This window comes from Salvelinus alpinus, chromosome 1 (assembly GCF_045679555.1).
Source record: "Salvelinus alpinus chromosome 1, SLU_Salpinus.1, whole genome shotgun sequence".
NCBI lineage: Eukaryota > Metazoa > Chordata > Actinopteri > Salmoniformes > Salmonidae > Salvelinus > Salvelinus alpinus.
The window spans coordinates 37,580,226-37,601,571 of record NC_092086.1 but is presented as its reverse complement, the minus strand read 5'-3'; the positions used below and the strand labels follow the sequence as shown (position 1 = coordinate 37,601,571).

The 21,346-nt window shown below is 43.3% G+C and overlaps 1 protein-coding gene across 3 annotated transcripts in view; it reads right to left on the bottom strand.

The window, feature by feature from the left end:
* LOC139574991 (leucine-rich repeat-containing protein 4B-like) overlaps window positions 1-21,125 on the bottom strand; it is a 35,685-nt gene extending 14,560 nt beyond the window's left edge. Inside the window, exons 1-2 of one of the 3 annotated variants that reach the window (XM_071399867.1) lie at window positions 20,804-21,125; window positions 11,062-11,218 (exon numbers count right to left, since the gene is read on the bottom strand). The gene's annotated coding sequence lies outside the window, so the exon portion shown is untranslated. Of the gene's footprint in view, window positions 1-10,694; window positions 10,929-11,061; window positions 11,219-19,716; window positions 20,006-20,803 lie in introns of those variants that run through there. The other 2 variants (XM_071399876.1, XM_071399885.1) reach the window with 2 other exon arrangements.
* Between the last annotated feature and the right edge of the window lie 221 nt (window positions 21,126-21,346).

The window sequence follows — 21,346 nt, the reverse complement described above, 5'->3', positions numbered from 1 at the left end:
ATTGTTAGGTTAGATTACTTGTTGGTTATTACTGCATTGCCGGAACTAGAAGCACAAGCATTTCGCTACACTCGCATTAACATCTGCTAACCATGTGTATGTGACAAATAAAATTTGATTTGATTTGATTTACATTATCCCCATGACAGTTTCATTTAAATATTGTCTTTCAGTGCCAATCTCACAGGGGGAAAGAATCATTTAAATCTGCATTTAATGTTCTGAAAAACAAATCCCCGGTGTTTCTCTTCTCCATCGTGGCTATTATGTGCATCCCAGCATATGCAACATAACAACAGACTGCAGGCATTAGCCCTGAAATGACAGCCACCTCTATGTTTATTTTAGCCACCATTAGGACTGATGTAAGTACGGCAGTTATTTTGGGGAGACGACAGCTGATCCAAATCAAAGGGAGCCAAGGGAGATGGGATGAGATGTGAGGCTGAGAGAGATGCAGGCTGAGATAGTTTGGTTGCTTAGTGGGGAGTGGAGTGGAGTCCATCAGGGAACTGGAAGTAGTTGGAGTTGGCGTCTGCTTCACTGTTGTCGAACCGCTGTCACCATCAACATTTTAGTGGCCTCTGCCTGTCTCCATCTCTCTCTAGGTCACTCTCTTTCTGCTCTCTCTCTCCCCCCATGTGTTGCTGCTGTGTCCAGTGGCTGTGGAAATACTGCATTGACCTCTCAGTTTGATGAACGATTAACCTGCTACACTGACACATATTAACCCTTTGATCTCGGCTCTCTGTCTGCCTCGCAGGAGACCACTGTCGCTTCAATCCTCCCCGTTTTCTCACTTTCTCTCAATTCAAATCTTAGCCAAGAGAGTAACCATGGTTACCTATTCACCACACTCTGCCCCTTTCTCCCTCTTTCTCTTCAGCTGTATCCCACCCTTTCCACATGCCCCTCCCCTCTGCCACTCATTAAAAAGCAACATTTTTTGAAGGTATACACAGGCACACCCATAATCACATATTCAGAAAGAAAGATGCTAACACTTAGACAGATAGCCAGTCAAACAGGTAGACAGACAGACAGACAGACATACATACATCTCCAGTGGTGCTCTGCCATCCTAACAGTTTGGAACTGGGAGCCAGCCATCAATAATGAGTGTGCAGACACCACGATGTCAGCTCAGTAGACAGAACCCAGGCACCCAGTAGACAGACAGAGCTCCCATCTACTCTACTATCTGTATGTAGAGAGGAGACCCCTGACCTATCGGATCACTGAAGCGTTACAGATTGCACCATAGAAATGTTAAGGTCATTTTGATTGAGCCGACACATGCAGCGTTTGCCATGAATGCAGTCTCCGTTAACGCGGGAACATTGCCTTCACATTTCAATCACGCTGTAACGCTGTCCGCGATACAGATTGAATAGAGTCCCTGGCCAGGGTTAGAACATAACACCCAAGATGGTGACAGATCACAGGCCTTCTTCTTCTTGACCTCTCCTGTTACCAACAATAAGTTCATTGCTAATGTTTACAAACTAATTTTCAAGAGCTGGAGTATCATGAAACTGTTGAAAGTTAGTGCAGAGAGGTCTATGGTTTCCCCGCCCTCCCGCCTAACTTCCACAGTGAGCCCTCTCTCTGTTATCATGTGATCTACACTGAACAGCTCACAGCGGAGGACTGTAAGATATGATAAATCAGCACTAACATGATTACCCCGTGTGTCTGCTGGTTAACATTGGCTGTTTTTTTACTCTCCGAACTACAAGAGTTCCCAGCCCACAATCTCTCTCTGTTTATCCCTTCTAGTGGAAAAGCAGCTCATGCAGGATAATAGTCAGAAGCCAACCCCAAAATAAAACCATGCCACCGAAGAAAAACGAAATCCCTTGATACAGTATTTATTTGAAATAACTATGTAGAGAACATTTCAAATGCTGTAACTTTAAGCTAGTGATTTGTTGGCAGATATTAGCAGCAGTCTTGTTGTCTCTCTACAGTAGTACTCAGCCATAGAGGTGCTTGGTTCACGTTATTCTACATATTAAACTTCTCTGTAATCCAATAGAATGACTACACACAATCTAGCCTAAAATGTTGGGCTGATGTACTCATCCTACTTAATTTTACTCTCACAGTAGACAACTCACTGGGTAGTCTACCAGACCCCAAGCATACTCTATACAGAGGCACTTGTAAATGTTTAAAGCATTTGAATAACAGCCATGTGAAATTTACTCTGGGACCAAAGACCAGGAGCTTTTACATAAATGAAAAGGAGAATACTGCATCATGATACAGTCCCCGATTTAATGGAAAACAAAAAAATGTTTTATTCTGCAGGAGGAACACAGTCACGCACAGACTAGTGGAGGGAAACCAACGGAAAACACACACACACAATGTCTATTCTTTTCTACTGAGCCAGTTACTCTATGTTCACATTCCTATCTATTATTATTTCTTATTGTTGTTGCATTGTCCAGAAGGAACCTGCAAGTCAGCATTTTATTGGACGGTATACATGTGTATCCTGTACATACTGTCTGACTAATACAACTTCAAACTTGAAAAAAACAGACAGACAGACAGACAGACACACACACACACAAACACACACACTGTCTGTGTGACTGAACACCTTTTCAATAGGCAAAACAAAGCTACACCTGTATGCCACTGCCTTGCTGACCTATGTACACTGAGAGGAAGCCTATAGGAAGCCTCCTCCACCTTCATCCCTACCCTGATACGCCTCCACCTGCACCACAACCCTACCACTCCTGCACCGCTCCTTCACCCCTACCCTGATACGCCTCCACCTGCACCACAACCCTACCACTCCTGCACCGCTCCTTCACCCCTACCCTGATACGCCTCCACCTGCACCCCAACCCTACCACTCCTCCACCGCTCCTTCACCCCTACCCTGATACGCCTCCACCTGCACCCCAACCCTACCACTCCTCCACCGCTCCTTCACCCCTACCCTGATACGCCTCCACCTGCACCCCAACCCTACCACTCCTCCACCCCTCCTTCACCCCTACCCTGATAAGCCTCCACCTGCATCCTAACCATACCACCCCTCCACCCCTTCTCCACCCTTACCCTGGCCTCTAGGTCACCAGGCTGCTCGTTAGGGCGCATACCTGTCACCAGCGTTACGCTCATAATGCCACTCACCTGGACTCCATCACCTCCTTGATTACCTGCCCTTTATATGTCACTCCCTTTGGTTTCTTCCTCAGTTGTCATTGTTGCTGTTTCACGTCGGTGCGCTGTTTGTGTTTCTTGTTTTGTTCATTTATTAATTAATTAAATGTATTCACTCCCTGAATTTGCTTTCCGACTCTCAGCGTACATCGTTCCACTCCACCCCAACTCTCCTCTAGCCCTACCCTGATCACACCTCCATCCCTACCCTGATACACCTCCATCCCTACCCTGATACACCTCCACCCCTACCCTGATACACCTCCACCTCCACCCCAACTCTCCTTCCCCTACCCTGATACACCTCCATCCCTACCGAGATACACCTCCATCCCTACCCTGATACACCTCCATCCATACCCTGATACACCTCCATCCCTACCCTGATACACCTCCATCCCTACCCTGATACACCTCCATCCCTACCCTGATACACCTCCATCCCTACCCTGATACACCTCCATCCCTACCCTGATACACCTCCATCCCTACCCTGATATACCTCCACCCCTACCCTGATATACCTCCACCCCTACCCTGATGCACCTCCACCCCTACCCTGATACACCTCCATCCCTACCCTGATATACCTACACCCCTACCCTGATATACCTACACCCCTACCCTGATATACCTACACCCCTACCCTGATATACCTCCACCCCTACCCTGATATACCTACACCCCTACCCTGATATACCTCCATCCCTACCCTGATATACCTACACCCCTACCCTGATACACCTCCATCCCTACCCTGATGCACCTCCTACCCTGATGCACCTCCACCCCTACCCTGATATACCTATCACCTACCCTGATACACCTCCATCCCTACCCTGATATACCTCCACCCCTACCCTGATACACCTCCACCCCTACCCTGATGCACCTCCACCCCTACCCTGATGCACCTCCACCCCTACCCTGATGCACCTCCACCCCTACCCTGATAAACCTCCACCCCTACCCTGATAAACCTCCACCCCTACTCTGATACACCTCCACCCCTACCCTGATACACCTCCACCCCTACCCTGATACACCTCCACCCCTACTCTGATACACCTCCACCCCTACCCTGATACACCTCCACCCCTACTCTGATACACCTCCACCCCCTACCCTGATACACCTCCACCCCTACCCTGATGCACCTCCACCCCAACTCTCCTCACCCTACCCTGATACACCTCCACCCCTACCCTGATACACCTCCACCCCAACTCTCCTCCCCCTACCCTGATACACCTCCATCCCTACCCTGATACACCTCCACCCCAACACTCTCCCCTACCCTGATACACCTCCAACCCTACCCTGATACACCTCAACCCCTACCCTGATACACCTCCATCCCTACCCTGATACGCCTCCACCTCTACCCTGATATGCCTCCACCTCCACCCCAACTCTCCTCCTCCCCTACCCTGATACACCTCCACCCCAACTCTCCTCCAACCCTACCCTGATACACCTCCACCCCTACCCTGATACGCCTCCACCCCTACTCTAACTCTCCTCCACCCCTACCCCAACTCTCCTCCACCCCTACCCCAACTCTCCTACACCCCTACCCCAACTCTCCTCCTCCCCTACCCTGATACACCTCCAACCCTACCCTGATAGGCCTCCACCCCTACCCCAACTCTCCTCCACCCCTACCCTGATACACCTCCACCTCAACTCTGCTCTAGCCCTACCCTGATACCCATCCTCCAGTGTAATCCGCAGGAGGAGCACTGGCCTTGTTGTTGAATGACATCTGACATCACATGCCCACACACACACACACACACATTTCAGGGTGTGCTGTAAGCAGCCTGACTAATAGTGTGCTACCTTCCTGCTTTGTGTTGGCTCAGTAATACCTGATTTATGTGGATCTCAGGGGAGGAAGCCCCCAGGTTATTAAAATATTGTGCACAGGGTTCGAGTGGGGATGTTAGTACAGGTAAATCAATGGTGGCAGTCAATACCCTACCTGGGCTAAAGGCACAGGAGGACAGGGGAGGATTGTGCCAGTCAGCTACCAGATTCAGCTGAAAACACTACTATTGTGCTGCATATTGATTTCAACCATCATCCCACATTTTTTTACACACACAGGTTTCTATAAAGCACATTTTTGTATGTCAGAGACAACATCTGTTTTTGACGGTTGGTAATCCATATTTAAGCAAATTACGATACAACATAATGTATCATAAGTCATTGAATAAATATTGCAGAGTTCTCGTTTTATAAATGATGAGACAAAGCTTAACACCTTCAAAATAGCCGGGATAAATTGTAAAGCAAGACTTTATTTGTTGAGACTTAGCACTACACATTCACTGGACTTTACACACACACACACATTCACTCTATACGTAGACACATCAAGCAGTCTCTCTCAATGCACACACAGTCTGTGGGCTTCATTAGAATTCAGGATGCAAAGTGAAGGCCTGATCTATTCAGAATTGCTCATACAGGACAAGAGAGAGAGAGAGAGAGAGAGAGAGAGAGAGAGAGAGAGAGAGAGAGAGAGAGAGAGAGAGAGAGAGAGAGAGAGAGAGAGAGAGAGAGAGAGAGAGAGAGAGAGAGAGAGAGAGAGAGAGAGAGAGAGAGAGAGAGAGAGAGAGAGAGAGAGAGAGAGAGAGAGAGAGAGAGAGAGAGAGAGAGAGAGAGAGAGAGAGAGAGAGAGAGAGAGAGAGAGAGAGAGCCCTCCTCCCCTTCAGAGAGAGGGCCATGAGCAGCAGATTAAAAGTCAGTGTGTTCATCACCCTTCTAAAGCACTCCCATTAGCACACATTACTTTCCCCACATGTTCAAATCCCTCACTGCAAGCTTCATACGACTCATCATTGCATGCCGGGATGAAAGACCTTTCAATGTTAACATCTTAACTCTAACATTCACTAGATGCCTTCAAAAAGTATTCATACCCCTTAATTTATTACACATTCTGTTGCGTTACTGCCTGAATTCAAAAATTCTAAAATCTCACCCACCTACACACACTAATCCATAATGACAAAGTGAAAACTTGTTTTTTTTAAATGTTTGCAAATATATTGAAAATGAAATACAGACATCACTAATTTACAAAAGTGTTCATACCCCTGAGTCAATGTAGAAGCACCTTTAGCAATTAAAGCTTCGAGTCATCTTGGGTATGTCTGTATCAGCTTTGAGTCATCTTGGGTATGTCTGTATCAGCTTTGAGTCATCTTGGGTATGTCTGTATCAGCTTTGAGTCATCTTGGGTATGTCTGTATCAGCTTTGAGTCATCTTGGGTATGTCTGTATCAGCTTTGCACATCTGGATTTGGGGATTTTCTCCCATTCTTCCTTGCAGATGTCTTTCCACAGATTTTCAATGGGATTCAAGTCTGGATTTCAGCTGGGCCACTCAAGGACTATCAGATTATTGTTCTGAAGCCATTCCAGTGTTGCTTTGGCTGTATGCTTGGGGTCCTTCTCCTGTTGGAACGTAAATCTTCGCCCCAGTCTATGGTCGTTTGCACTCTGAAGCACGCTAGAAATTGTTTTATACCCTTCCCCAGATATATACCTCATCACAATTCTATTTTGGAGAAGTACGGACAGTTCCTTGGACTTCATGGTATTAAGGATTTGCCTGTATTTGGCTCCATTCATTGTTCCCTCTGTCCTTACCAGTCTCCCTGGCGATGAAAAGCATCCCCATAGCATGATGCTGCCACCACCATGCTTCAAGGTAGGAATAGTGTTATATGAGCTGTGCCTGGCTTTCTCCAGACATAGCGCTTTGTATTCAGGACAAAGAGTTACGTTTTTCTCTTATTAGACCACACAATCTTTTGCCTTATGCTATCAGTGTTTCACGTGCCTTTTTGCAAATCCAGGCATGTTGTCATGTGCCTTTATCTCAGAAGTGGCTTCCGTCTGGCCACTCTCCCATAAAGCCCAGATTGGTGAAGTGCTGTAAAGACTGTTGTCCTTCTGGCAGGTTCTTCCATCACAGCCAAGGAACTCTGTAGTTCTGTCAGAGAGGTCCTTCTGGTCCGGTTGCTCAGTTTGGTCAGACGGCCAGCTATATGAAGCCCCCCTCCCAATGATGGAGACCACTGTGCTCTTGGAAACTTTCAACACTCTACAAATTGTTGTATACCTTCCCCAGATATGTGCCTCATCACAATCTTGGAGATGTACAGACAGTTTCTTGGACTTTATGGTATATATTCTGCTCTGACATGCACTGTCAACTGTGGGACCTTAGAGAGGTGTGTTTCTTTATAAATCATGTACAAACAATTGAATTGGCCACAGGTGGACTCCAATCAAGTTGTAGTGACATCTCAAGGATGGTCAATGGACATTGGATGCACCTGCACTCAATTTGGTGTATCATAGCAAAGGTGTGGGAATGCTTGAAATTAGATACAGTGGGGAGAAGAAGTATTTGATACACTGCCGATTTTGCAGGTTTTCCTACTTACAAAGCATGTAGAGGTCTGTAATTTTTATCATAGGTACACTTCAACTGTGAGAGACGGAATCTAAAACAAAAATCCAGAAAATCACATTATATGATTTTTAAGTAATTAATTAGAATTTTATTGCATGACATAAGTATTTGATACATTAGAAAAGCAGAACTTAATATTTGGTACAGAAACCTTTGTTTGCAATTACAGAGATCTTACGTTTCCTGTAGTTCTTGACCAGGTTTGCACACACTGCAGCAGAGATTTTGGCCCACTCCTCCATACAGACCTTCTCCAGATCCTTCAGGTTTCGGGGCTGTCGCTGTGCAATACGGACTTTCAGCTCCCTCCAAAGATTTTCTATTGAGTTCAGGTCTGGAGACTGGCTAGGCAACTCCAGGACCTTGAGATGCTTCTTACGGAGCCACTCCTTGGTTGCCCTGGCTGTGTGTTTCGGGTCATTGTCATGCTGGAAGACCCAGCCACGTTTCATCTTCAATGCCCTTGCTGATGGAAGGAGGTTTTCACTCAAAATCTCACAATACATGGCCCCATTCATTCTTTCCTTTACACGGATCAGTCGTCCTGGTCCCTTTGCAGAAAAACAGCCCCAAAGCATGATGTTTCCACCCCCATGCTTCACAGTAGGTATGGTGTTCTTTGGATGCAACTCAGCATTCTTTGTCCTCCAAACACGACGAGTTGAGTTTTTACCAAAAAGTTATATTTTGGTTTCATCTGACCATATGACATTCTCCCAATCTTCTTCTGGATCATCCAAATGCTCTCTAGCAAACTTCAGACGGGCCTGGACATGTACTGGCTTAAGCAGGGGGACACGTCTGGCACTGCAGGATTTGAGTCCCTGGCGGCGTAGTGTGTTACTGATGGTAGGCTTTGTTACTTTGGTCCCAGCTCTCCGCAGGTCATTCACTAGGTCCCCCCGTGTGGTTCTGGGATTTTTGCTCACCGTTCTTGTGATCATTTTGACCCCACGGGGTGAGATCTTGCGTGGAGCCCCAGCTCGAGGGAGATTATCAGTGGTCTTGTATGTCTTCCATTTCCTAATAATTGCTCCCACAGTTGATTTCTTCAAACCAAGCTGCTTACCTATTGCAGATTCAGTCTTCCCAGCCTGGTGCAGGTCTACAATTTTGTTTCTGGTGTCCTTTGGCAGCTCTTTGGTCTTGGCCATAGTGGAGTTTGGAGTGTGACTGTTTGAGGTTGTGGACAGGTGTCTTTTATACTGATAACAAGTTCAAACAGGTGCCATTAATACAGGTAACGAGTGGAGGACAGAGGAGCCTCTTAAAGAAGAAGTTACAGGTCTGTGAGAGCCAGAAATCTTGCTTGTTTGTAGGTGACCAAATACTTATTTTCCACCATAATTTGCAAATAAATTCATTAAAAATCCTACAATGTGATTTTCTGGATTTTCTTTTTCTCATTTTGTCTGTCATAGTTGAAGTGTACCTATGATGAAAATTACAGGCCTCTCTCATCTTTTTAAGTGGGAGAACTTGCACAATTGGTGGCTGACTAAATACTTTTTTGCCCCACTGTATTTCTGTATTTCATTTTCAATAAATGTGCTTACATTTCTAAAAACATGTTTTCACTTTGTCATTATGGGGTATTGTGTGTAGATGGATGAGAAAAAAATCTATTGAATCCATTTTGAAATCAGGCTGTAACACAACACAATGTGGAATAAATCAAGAGGTATGAATACTTTCTGAAGGCTCTGTAGGTGAACCAACGTTCCTCTTCAAATTATTACTGCCCGTTCTGTTCCGGAGCCTTAGTTGCGAGATGCCGATTTTGTGAACAATTAATCTGTATTTAAGGGTGTTAAGCATGTTGATACACTCAATTCCTGTGCACTGAGGGGGAAGCCGGAGTCAGCCGTTAATCAAAATGTCTCTCAGCCATTTCCAGAGCCATGTAAACGGCACCCTTTCACAGGCTCCATTCAAAGCCCCCTCCACACACAGCATAGCTCAGCACTACTTGTTGCTCCAAGCTATTTTTGTGAGAACTTGCTTCAGCATTTTTTCCATCAAACCTTGTTTTTCAAGTTGCCTTTTCCACTGCAGGGGAAAGACACGCAAGCATGCGTGTAGGATTGTTTTTGTGGGGTCAAAATATGATGTGTTTTACAGAATGCATAGAATGTGTTTGTGTGAGTGTTTGTGCATTTATCCTCACTTGTTCTATGTGTGTCACATTCTATGTGTGTCTACATTCTGTGTGTCTACATTCTATGTGTGTCTACATTCTATGTGTGTAACATTCTATGTGTGTAACATTCTATGTGTGTAACATTCTATGTGTGTCTACATTCTATGTGTGTAACATTCTATGTGTGTAACATTCTATGTGTGTAACATTCTATGTGTGTAACATTCTATGTCTACATTCTATGTGTGTAATATTCTATGTGTGTCTACAGTGCTATATGTGCATTTTTAAATGTATGTCCTCATGTGTGATGGCATACTGTGTGTGTTTGGGAGTGTGTGGCATGTGAATGTTTGTGTATGTGTCATAACACATTTCATATGTGTGTGCGTTAAGATCCTACAGTGCTGTGTGAGATTGTGTGCATTTTTGGCGAATAAGCATAGTGTGTGTGTATTTGTGTGTGTGTGTATTTGTGTGTATGTTTTGTGTGATAAGTAACACTCCCCCATCCATCCAGGCCTTGCCCCAGCATGCTCTATGACTGACACACTGACTAATACACAGACAGATAAACACCCTCACTGACAAACACGATAAGGATTCGCCTAGGAAACACTGACACAGACTGACTGATGGACGTCTCCATGGAGACCAGTCACCAAGACTGACACCATGTCAGTCTTTATCACAGCAGAGTGCCGTGCCAACCAAATCATTACGAGAGTTAGAGACAGATACACACAGAGAGAGAGAGAGAGAGAGAGAGAGAGAGAGAGAGAGAGAAACATGGAAAACGTACTGTATATGGAGGGAAAAGGGTATTGGCTGAGAATATGGAGGAGTAAACAGGAAAAAAACAAGCTTGTATACCTGACAGCAGGGCACCTCTTTATCACAGGACACGTCCCTGTCATCCCTCCCTTCTGCTTTACTGTTCTATCATGCCTTCTTGGTCTCACCCCATCATTCACATCTCACTTCGTTTTACTCCATCCACTCCCCCTATCATCCCTCTTCTTTTCCTCTGTGATCTTTCAATCACCTCTTCATATAATGCTTGTGTGTCTCTCTCCTCACCCCTTTCAGTCCGACTGCTCTTTCCACACCTCTCCTCTCTCCTCTGCTGGTTTCTACACCATTCCCCTCTCCACGATCTCTCTCCACCCCTCTCTCCCACGCTGTGCGAAATAGAAGTGCTCGCGCAGACTCGGGTTGCCATAGTAACCTGCTCACTCACCATCTTGCGTGTCTCCGTCACATCAGCAGTAGGGGTGTCCGTCGCCTGGCTCTGCAGTTCCCAACACGGGGCAGCTCCATCACTCCACACTGAGGACTGGGGCCTGGCCTGGGGGCTGGGGCTCTCACTCACTGGTGCTGCTGCACCCAGTAAAAAACTAGGAGAGAAAAAAATGCAAGAGTAGCAAAATATATAAATAAATGAGTACAACTGAGTCAACAGTCTCGTATAACCCCATCCAGCAGACCCCTGAGAAGAGGAAAAACAAAATAATAAAGGCATGCGTATTGTTCACCATGGCACTCAGAATAATCATCCTTCCTAACCATAGGGCAGAATAATCATCCTTCCTAACCATAGGGCAGAATAATCATCCTTCCTAACCATAGGGCAGAATAATCATCCTTCCTAACCATAGGGCAGAATCCGTGATTTATCGCAGTAATCATGTATGATGTCACTAACTGCAGCATGCCTGCTCCTCTCTGGCCTTCAGAGAACTCTACTAGGAGACACTGGGGGCTGCTCTCCCCCACTGTCACATTCTCCCTGTGACATCACCTGGATGTGTAGCCCTCTGCCTATGTGTCCTCCTCAGTCATGTTCCCACTCAGATTGTTGAGCATTGTGACCTCACCAAACAGTGACCTCACCAAACAGTGACCTCCCCAAACAGTGACCTCACCAAACAGTGATCTCACCAAACAGTCAACCAAAAATACCACTTGGTAAAATACCACACATTTTAGTTATTTAGCAGATGCTCTTATCCAGAGCAATTAGGGTTAAGTGCCTTGTTCAAGAGCACATCAACAGATTTTTCAACTAGTTGGCTCAGGGATTCAAACCAGCGACCTTTCGGTTACTGGCCCAATGCTCTTAACCGTTAGGCTACCTGCCACCCCATGATGCTTTGTGGTCATCATAATCATGGCAAGATCATTGCAATGTCTAGTTGCTGCATTACTAACATTATCATCATCACCATTACACTGTAATAAACATCATCATCAACATCCTCGTAGGCATGCAGGCGCTAACTGTAGTGCTCTCTGATCACACACAGCCAGTCAAGCAGACAGAGGAAAAGCCCCTAGCCTCAGTTTGTCTGACTTTGCATGGCTGTATTGAGCTCTTATGTTGCCACTGACCCGAAACAAACTCCCTCAAGATATTGTGCCTTGATGCAGCCAAGCTGCCATGGCTCCAAAGAAGAGAGGTCACTGAAAGCTTGACCCACCACATTTACTAACACGTGATCTAACCAAAGTCCCCCACCCCACTACCATCACCCAACCGGCTTAGCCAATATACGACCAAACCATGTAAAACTGACCGCTTTCATTACCCAACCAATTTTTAATAACACGATCCAACCATAACCCTCCTGCTTCCAGTCACCCATGTGACACATGAGTGAGCAGCAGCATGACCGCGTTCCATTATGCGACCGGCTTTAACACATGGTCGAACCTTATAGTATAGCCGACCACTCTCACTCCCATGGAGCACATGAAGGAAAACCATCTATGGCCCCCAGTCCCTACCCAGCGGTCCCTACCCAGCGGTCCCTACCCAGCGGTCCCTACCCAGCGGTCCCTACCCAGCGGTCCCTACCCAGCGGTCCCTACCCAGCGGTCCCTACCCAGCGGTCGCTACCCAGCGCTCCCTACCCAGCGCTCCCTACCCAGCGGTCCCTACCCAGCGGTCCCTACCCAGCGGTCCCTACCCAGCGGTCCCTACCCAGCAGTCCCTACCCAGCGGTCCCTGGGTGGTCCTTACCCAGTGTTCCCTACCCAGCGGTCTAGTAGAGCCGACCACTGTCACTCCCACAGTACCTTTCATTAACACAAGGTAACCCATCTATGGCTCCCAGTCCCTACCCAGACTCCCCTGCTGTAAGGGACATAGACATGAGCACATCCCCCCCAGGGGAAATTCCACTATTTCTAATGATGTCAACTCAATGGATTATGGTATTCATTTGATATCATTAACCACTGTCATTCTCCCCAACTATTATTCAATTATTAATGCCAGTCATCATGGCCCCAGAAGGGCCGACACCCAGGCCTAGGCTGGACACTCAATCAAACCAATCACAGCTAATTATATCTGCTCTGTCATCAGTGGCAGGTGGCTTAGCAGCTCTGCTGAGAATGGGTCAGTCAGTGCTCATGCAATATCCAGACTCTGGTTATTAAGATTGAAGTGATGCCAGATCATGCAAAAGGAAACCTAGATCTTTGTCCTTCCCTCCTGTGGTTAGTACAATGTATAGGCACATGAGTGGACAATGTATAGGCACATGAGGGGACAATGTATAGGCACATGTGGGGACAAACGCTGATATGTGTGACATGATAACAGAGGCTGTAATGCCATGCGGTTCATCACACTGCATTATTCATGGACAGCCCTAGGTTGTTCCCACAAATTCAGCCTATCATAGCTGATCAGCAAGTCTCTCCAGCATGCTAGCAGTCAACTTCAACCTCCATCCTGTCGACACCAGCAAGTTGGGCTGCTATCAATCAATGACAATCCCAGCCTATATAGAGATCAGCCAACTTCTTGCCCTATTGAGAATTGTGCCAGTCTCATCTATATCCCCCTCTTGCTTTCTTTTAAAAAGTCAAGTTTCTCTCTCTCACACACACAACCACACCCACCCACCCACACACACACACACATACATACACACAACCACATTTATACAGTTAAAGACTCACGTCTTACTGTGGTATTTTCTCTCTAACGTAACACTCCAAAATGGTGAACAGAGCTGTGCAGATTGACAATGCTCAAGTCTGAAAGCACTTGATTCAGGTGACAAGAGCCCTGAGAGGGTAAGGCATTATCTCCCAGTCCCAGACAGCTTTGCTCTTGGCTAGGTGTGCAGGTGTAATCTCTCCTGTTCCTGTTTGCTTGTTTTCATCTGCCTCATCAGTTATGCAGTGATGTGACTCTGAAATGAAAGTGCAGGCTGGCCTGATTTCTCAAATGACTGAGATCACCCATCCCACACTAGCTGAGCCCTATATCAAAATCTAGTGAGCTCTATATTAAAATCTAGCAAGCTCTATATTAAAATCTAGCGAGCTCTATATTAAAATCTAGCGAGCTCTATATTAAAATCTAGCGAGCTCTATATTAAAATCTAGCGAGCTCTATATTAAAATCTAGCGAGCTCTATTTTAAAATCTAGCAAGCTCTATATTAAAATCTAGCAAGCTCTATTTTAAAATCTAGCAAGCTCCATTTTAAAATCTAGCAAGCCCTATATTAACATCTAGCAAGCTCTATATTAAAATCTAGCAAGCTCTATATTAAAATCTAGTGAGCTCTACATTAAAATCTAGTGAGCTCTACATTAAAATCTAGTGAGATTTATATTAAAATCTAGCGAGCTCCATATTAAAATCAAGCGAGCCCTATATTAAAATCTAGCGAGCTCTATATTAAAATCTAGCGAGCTCTATATTAAAATCTAGTGAGATTTATATTAAAAGATATGGAGCTCTATATTAAATCTAGTGAGCTCTATGTTAAAATCTAGCAAGCTCTATATTAAAATCTAGCAAGCTCTATATTAAAATCTAGCAAGCTCTATATTAAAATCTAGCAAGCTCTATATTAAAATCTAGTGCTCTACATTAAAATCTATTGAGATTTATATTAAAAGCTAGTGAGATCTATATTAAATTCCAGTGAGCTCTATATTAAAATCTAGCGAGCTCCATATTAAAATCTAGCAAGCTCTATATTAAAATCTAGCGAGCTCTACATTAAAATCTAATGAGCTCTATATTAAAAGCTTGTGAGCTCTATATTAACTTCTTGCAACTATAGGGGGTGCTGTTCCGCATTAGCATATTTGGGTCTCCAAATTAAACTGCCTCGTGCTAAATTCTTGATCGTACAATATGCATATTATTGTTATTATTGGATAGAAAACACCTTCTAGTTTCTATAGAAGTTGGAATTTTGTCTCTGAGTGGTACAGAACAATATCTACAGCACTTTTCATGACAGGGGTCAGATTTCAGAAATTTTTACCCCTGATCTGGAGTCTGTTTTTAAGGCGACAGTGAATGCTATGAAGAAACCGACACTGCCTACGTCTTCCTCTGGGTGTCTGTACGTCATCACGTTTTGAATGGAGTCTATTGCACAATCCCAGCCATTATAAAACCACAAAATGTATAGGGACCGCCCTTTCTCGTCGCGCGCCTGAAGCGTGAAGGACATCGGACTTGCCTCATTCCAAATCCTTGTCTAACCAGCAATATTTCTCCGGTCATGTTTTCAGTCGTTATAGTTGTTAAAAACATCATAATGTAGTTAATTTGAACCGTTTTATAGCAATTTATATCCGTTTAGTGCGATTTTGAGGAATTTCTTTGTTGTGCACTCTGAAACTTTGGACACGTTTTGGGGTCCCGTTCGATCGTTAGTGGATATTTCGAAGGACAGAGGACATCTATCGACCAAAAGACGTTTATAACATAGAAAGGATACATTGCCCAAGAATATGATGGAAGAACAGCTCAAAGTAAGCAATATTTAATATGATAAATCGTTGTTCTGTCGAAATATTTTAAACGCATATTTCGCCATTTTGTTTGGTATAGCTTCACTTGGCGAACCCTGTATTGAAAAGTAAGGATAATTTTAAAAATGTAAATCAGCGGTTGCATTAAGAACTAATTTGTCTTTCGATTCCTGTCAACCCTGTATTTTTTAGTCAAGTATATGATTAGCTTTCGATTAAACTAGATCACTCTGAAAGCTGACGTTCCTCATTTTGAGGCTTGAGTTGTGACTATTTCCATTGTATAACCACGGTTTTGTATGGCTAAATATGCACCTTTTCGAACAAACTGTATATGTATGTTGTAAAATGATGTTACAGGAGTGTCATCGGAAGAATTCTGAGAAGGTTAGTGAAAAAATTAATATATTTTGGCGGTGATTACGTTATAGCGCTCTTTGGCTGGAATCGATGCTCTGGTAACGTTTGCACATGTGGTATGCTAACTTATCGATTTATTGTGTTTTCGCTGAAAAACGCTTAGAAAATCTGAAATATGGTCTGAAATCACAAGAACTGGGTCTTTCCATTGCTATGCTTTGTCTATTTTTATGAAATGTTTTATGATGAGTAAATTGGTCATACACGTTGCTCTATCTAGTAATTCTAGTCGATTTGTGATGGTCGGTGCAATTGTAAACTGTGATTTCTACCTGAAATATGCACTTTTTTCTAACAAAAACTATCCTATACCATGAATATGTTATCAGACTGTCATCTGATGGGTTTTTTTATAGGTTATTGGCTATCAATATCTTAGTTGAGCCGAATTGGTGATAGCACCTGAAGGAGTAAGAAACTGATGGAGTTAGAATAGTGGTGTATTTTGCTAACGTGTTTAGCTAATAGATTTACATATTTTGTCTTCCCTGTAAAACATTTTAAAAATCTGAAATGGTGGCTTTATTCACAAGATCTGTATCTTTCATCTGGTGTCTTGGACTTGTGATTTAATGATATTTAGATGCTACTATCTACTTGTGAAGCTATGCTAGCTATGCTAATCAGTGTGTGGGGGGGGTGGGGGGTGATCCCGGACCCGGGGTAGAGGCTCGTGAAAGGTTAAAATCTAGTGAGCTCTATATCAAAATCTAGCAAGCTCTATATTAAAGTCTAGTGAGTTCTATATTAAAATCTATTGAGCTCTATATTAGAATTTAGTGAGCTCTATAATAAAATATTGTGAACTCTGTATTAAAATCTAGCAAGCTCTATATTCAAATCTATATTCAAATCTAGATGAGTGACATATTAAAATCTAGCAAGCTCTATATTAAAATCTAGCGAGCTCTATATTAAAATCTAGCGAGCTCTATATTAAAATCTAGCGAGCTCTATATTAAAATCTAGCGAGCTCTATATTAAAATCTAGCGAGCTCTATATTAAAATCTTGCAAGCTCCAAATTAAAATCTTGCAAGCTCCAAATTAAAATCTAGCGAGCTCTATATTAAAATCTAGCGAGCTCTATATTAAAAGCTTGTGAGATCTATATTAAAATCTTGTGAGCTCTATATTAAATTCTAGTGAGCTCTATATTAAAATCTTGTGAGCTCTATATTAAAATCTAGTGAGCTCTATATCAAAATCTAGCAAGCTCTATATTAAAGTCTAGTGAGTTCTATATTAAAATCTATTGAGCTCTATATTAGAACCTAGTGAGCTCTATAATAAAATATTGTGAACTCTGTATTAAAATCTAGCAAGCTCTATATTCAAATCTATATTAAAATCTAGATGAGTGCCATATTAAAATCTAGCAATCTGTATATTAAAATCTAGCAAGCTCTATATTAAAATCTAGCGAGCTCTATATTCAAATCTAGTGAGCTCTATATTCAAATCTAGCGAGCTCTACATTCAAATCTAGCGAGCTCTATATTAAAAATCCAGCGAGCTCTATATTAAAATCTAGCGAGCTCCATATTAAAATCTCGCGAGCTCCAAATTAAAATCTAGCGAGCTCTATATTAAAATCTAGCGAGCTCTAAATTCAAATCTAGCGAGCTCTATATTAAATCCTAGCGAGCTCTATATTAAATTCTAGTGAGCTCTATATTAAATTCTAGTGAGCTCTATATTAAATTCTAGTGAGCTCTATATTAAATTCTAGTGAGCTCTATATTAAAATCTAGTGAGCTCTATATTAAAATTTTGTGAGATCTATATTAAAATCTTGTGAGCTCTATATTAAAATCTAGGGAGCTCTATATTAAAATCTAGTGAGATCTATATTAAAATCTAGTGAGCTCTATATAAATATCTAGTGAGATCTATATTAAAATATAGTGAGATCTATATTAAAAGCTAGCTGACTGGGACAAGCAAAATTATGTCAATTCTGAGCAGTCCTCCTTAACAACAACAACTCAGTTTGGGTGAATGGGGTAAGAGTTCAAATTCATGGGATGTCCTACAGCAGGTCAACTATGTCTTGAATAAAATATTCCACTTGCACGCTATTAAGTAATCTGAGTTAACCTTTCCTTGTGAATCATGACACTGTTTAATTTTAATAACACGCATATTAGGTAAAGAGGTGCCAATGGCTGTGCACTGTCAAGGCTGAAAAGGATTCTGGGGCAGCCTGGGCCACAGCTACATGACAGATCCCTAACAGTTCCAAGGACTTTACTAATTCAGTGTAGCAGGTTTCTGGATTTGCTTGGAGTGTGAAGCCCGGGGAAATTATGTCTAAACCCTTCAATCCATAGAGGACAATGCTTCATAAATAATGTTCTTGTTTTCCTCTGACTGTCCACCACTTGCTATTGGTCATCTTTTGACCCAGTCTGGTTTTAATCCATTTCAATTCATCTCAAGGACATTTTTAGGGAATATCTTTGGTGGTGGGATGGGAGGGAAGGAATGAATGAAGGAAGGGGAAGAACCACTTGTGTGTGTTTCAAGAGCTAGATTTATCCTCGTTTTACAGCTACGAGATGTCTTGATCTTTTTAAAACCCTGCCCTTGGCTAAAAGGCCTTGTCTCTAATGTGATATTTAAAGTGACATTCTTCTCCTCCTCCCAGGGCCACTCTGTGACTTGTACTGGTCCTATGAGTGGAGAGGAGAGGGATGTGCACTTTGATTACCCGCACAGCTCCACCTCACATGTACTAACAGGCCCTGTTTGATCTGAACACTTTAAACATCTGCTATAAGAGAAACATTAAAAACTTAACGTCATCTTAAATTTTTACATCTGTAGTTACAAGCAAAATGGTTAAGAATAAGCACAGGGGCTTGTCGTTATAATGGCATACATCACAGTCGTTCACTGAGCAATTAAGAGTGAAGCAGTGATACACTAGGTACTAACAAGCATCAAATCTGACATGGTGCCAATGTTTAATGAAAACAATTTCCACCATCTCCACAGATGTAACAGCAGTGAGACTGGTTTATGGGACTGGGTCTATGTTCAAGACCAGCAGTGGATGAGGTTTGGACGATTGAGTGGACCAGAGATGAGTGTAAAGTCAGACACATGTAGAAAAAAGAAAGAAAAGTGTAATCTTGCTCACTACTTCGTTTCTTGGGGAAAATATTCTCTCTAAAGTTGTGTATTTATTGGTTTATTAACTTTTTCTGTCCATTGCTCTCTATTTCATATATTTAACCCTTAAGTCCAACTCCACAATTCACAATTAAATAACTTTTCATTCTCAGAATGGTAGCTTTTCCCCAGTCATATCTCAAACAGAAATGCCTCTGAGCACTGCTTCAAAATTAGCTTGGAGCTGAAATCCAACTTCAGCCATCCACCACCAGCTGAGAGGCAGAACTGGCCCAGAACCAGTGCTTGAAGGGCCTCTTTTAAAGCACTCTCCTCTCCCCCATTCTAGCCTAACCACCCATCGCACAACACACTTCACCCACAATCTAATCCTGCCCAGTGCTCCACTTTGCCCCCTAACGCCCCATTAATAACTTAGCCCCTATCATAAACTCACGAAATCAAACTGTGCCCACTGACTGCTGTGCCAGGCAGCAATCTCATTCTGCCAGACTGCCCACCCAAAACACACTGCTGAACATTAGCATTTCAATCCGCTCGTACCCGTATCGTTGTGTTGCAGATAGAGGCGGTAGATCTTCATTCATCAGGCCTAATCTATCTGCTCCTTGTTCTCAATCAGAGGGGCTCCTCTGTGGGCCACAGTTATAGTGGCTTAACCTGCATGCCTCAGTCATGTGCCGTGCACGGTGCCTCCGCTTATTCACGCTATTTGGGGACACTAATCATTGTCAAGAGAGAATAACCAAACGAAACAGATGACCGCAAATAACGTGGCTTAATAGTACCCACTGGTTGACTCAACGTTGTTTACGTGGAACCAACGTGGAATAGACGTTGATTTGACGTCTATACCCAGTGGGTACAGCCTAATAACTTTTTATCAGAACTATTGGCCTATTGAATAGGAAATATTTAATAAGCCACGCATTAGGCTACTCAGCAGAACTGTGAAATACGAGCCATAACAATACAATTATTTTAATTATAGGCAATAATTATGTTTACAAATTAGGCTACTGCCCTGTGCATTTATCAATTGTTATCAATGCCATTTGCCAAAGACACGACACCAATGTCAGAAACAGGCAATTTAACGAGACGTATGTTTTATGAATTAAGTATGAAGTACACGAATCACTTGACTTTCCTGTTTCATTCGTACGCACTCTCACCGAATTAAATGTATCGTCTCGCCACAATTCATGGTTAAAGGCGCCGAAACCCCTCACATTTCAGGACGATAATGTAGGCTATCCGCTTGTTTCTTTCCAGAAACATGGTTGATATTCCGTCCTATCAATTCTGAAACGCTGTCCTTATTAAAGCAATAGCCTTAACATTTATCACTTTACATTGATGCGCGTCGCTGCGTGCACGCACAGACGAACGCGCGCACAAACGCACGCAAATCCACACATACAGACACCGCCGCATTAATTCGTTAACGACAACCGCAAATGAAATATATTGGAACAGCGAAAACTATTCAGCAGATAAAGAATAGGCTGGTCATACACCAACGCTGCTTTATGAAAGCTGAGAATCCAAAGTCAAACAACGGGATTTGTTTAACATGCAACACACGAATAACGTCCCTTATACTCTGATACCATTTAATGAATCTTACCTTTCCTTTTAATATATTCCTTAAACTGCAGAGGCGTAGCCTATAGTCAGCGTCTTCTCTCCCCTCTCCCTCTCTCACTCTCGTCCTTTCTCTCTCTCTCCAACCCGCCCTCTCTCTCTCTCTCTCTCTCTCTCTCTCTCTCTCTCTCTCAAATTGATTCACCCTTTTTCGACGCTTGTACCACAGTGCCGTGTTTTCCCGACCTAAGAAAGCAGAGCCCGTTCATCTTACATGGTCAGATGGAAAAATACAACCACCGAAAGTGGGTGATGGAAAAATCATGACGAAACATAGGCCTAGTAAACTATTTCGTGTAAATACGAATCGTTGAGGATAAATATAGACATCTAATAGAAACATGTCCGTTTCTCCAGGCATGCGTAGGCCACTAATAAACACGCGCGCACGGCTGGAAGGGATGAGAATTTACAACAAACGACTACAAAAAATGCACCTTCTCCCATTAATTGAGACCAGTCTGGTTGAATAGGATTCTTTCCCCTTGTCTCAGAGGCAGGACAGGCAGGACGATTAATAACTTAC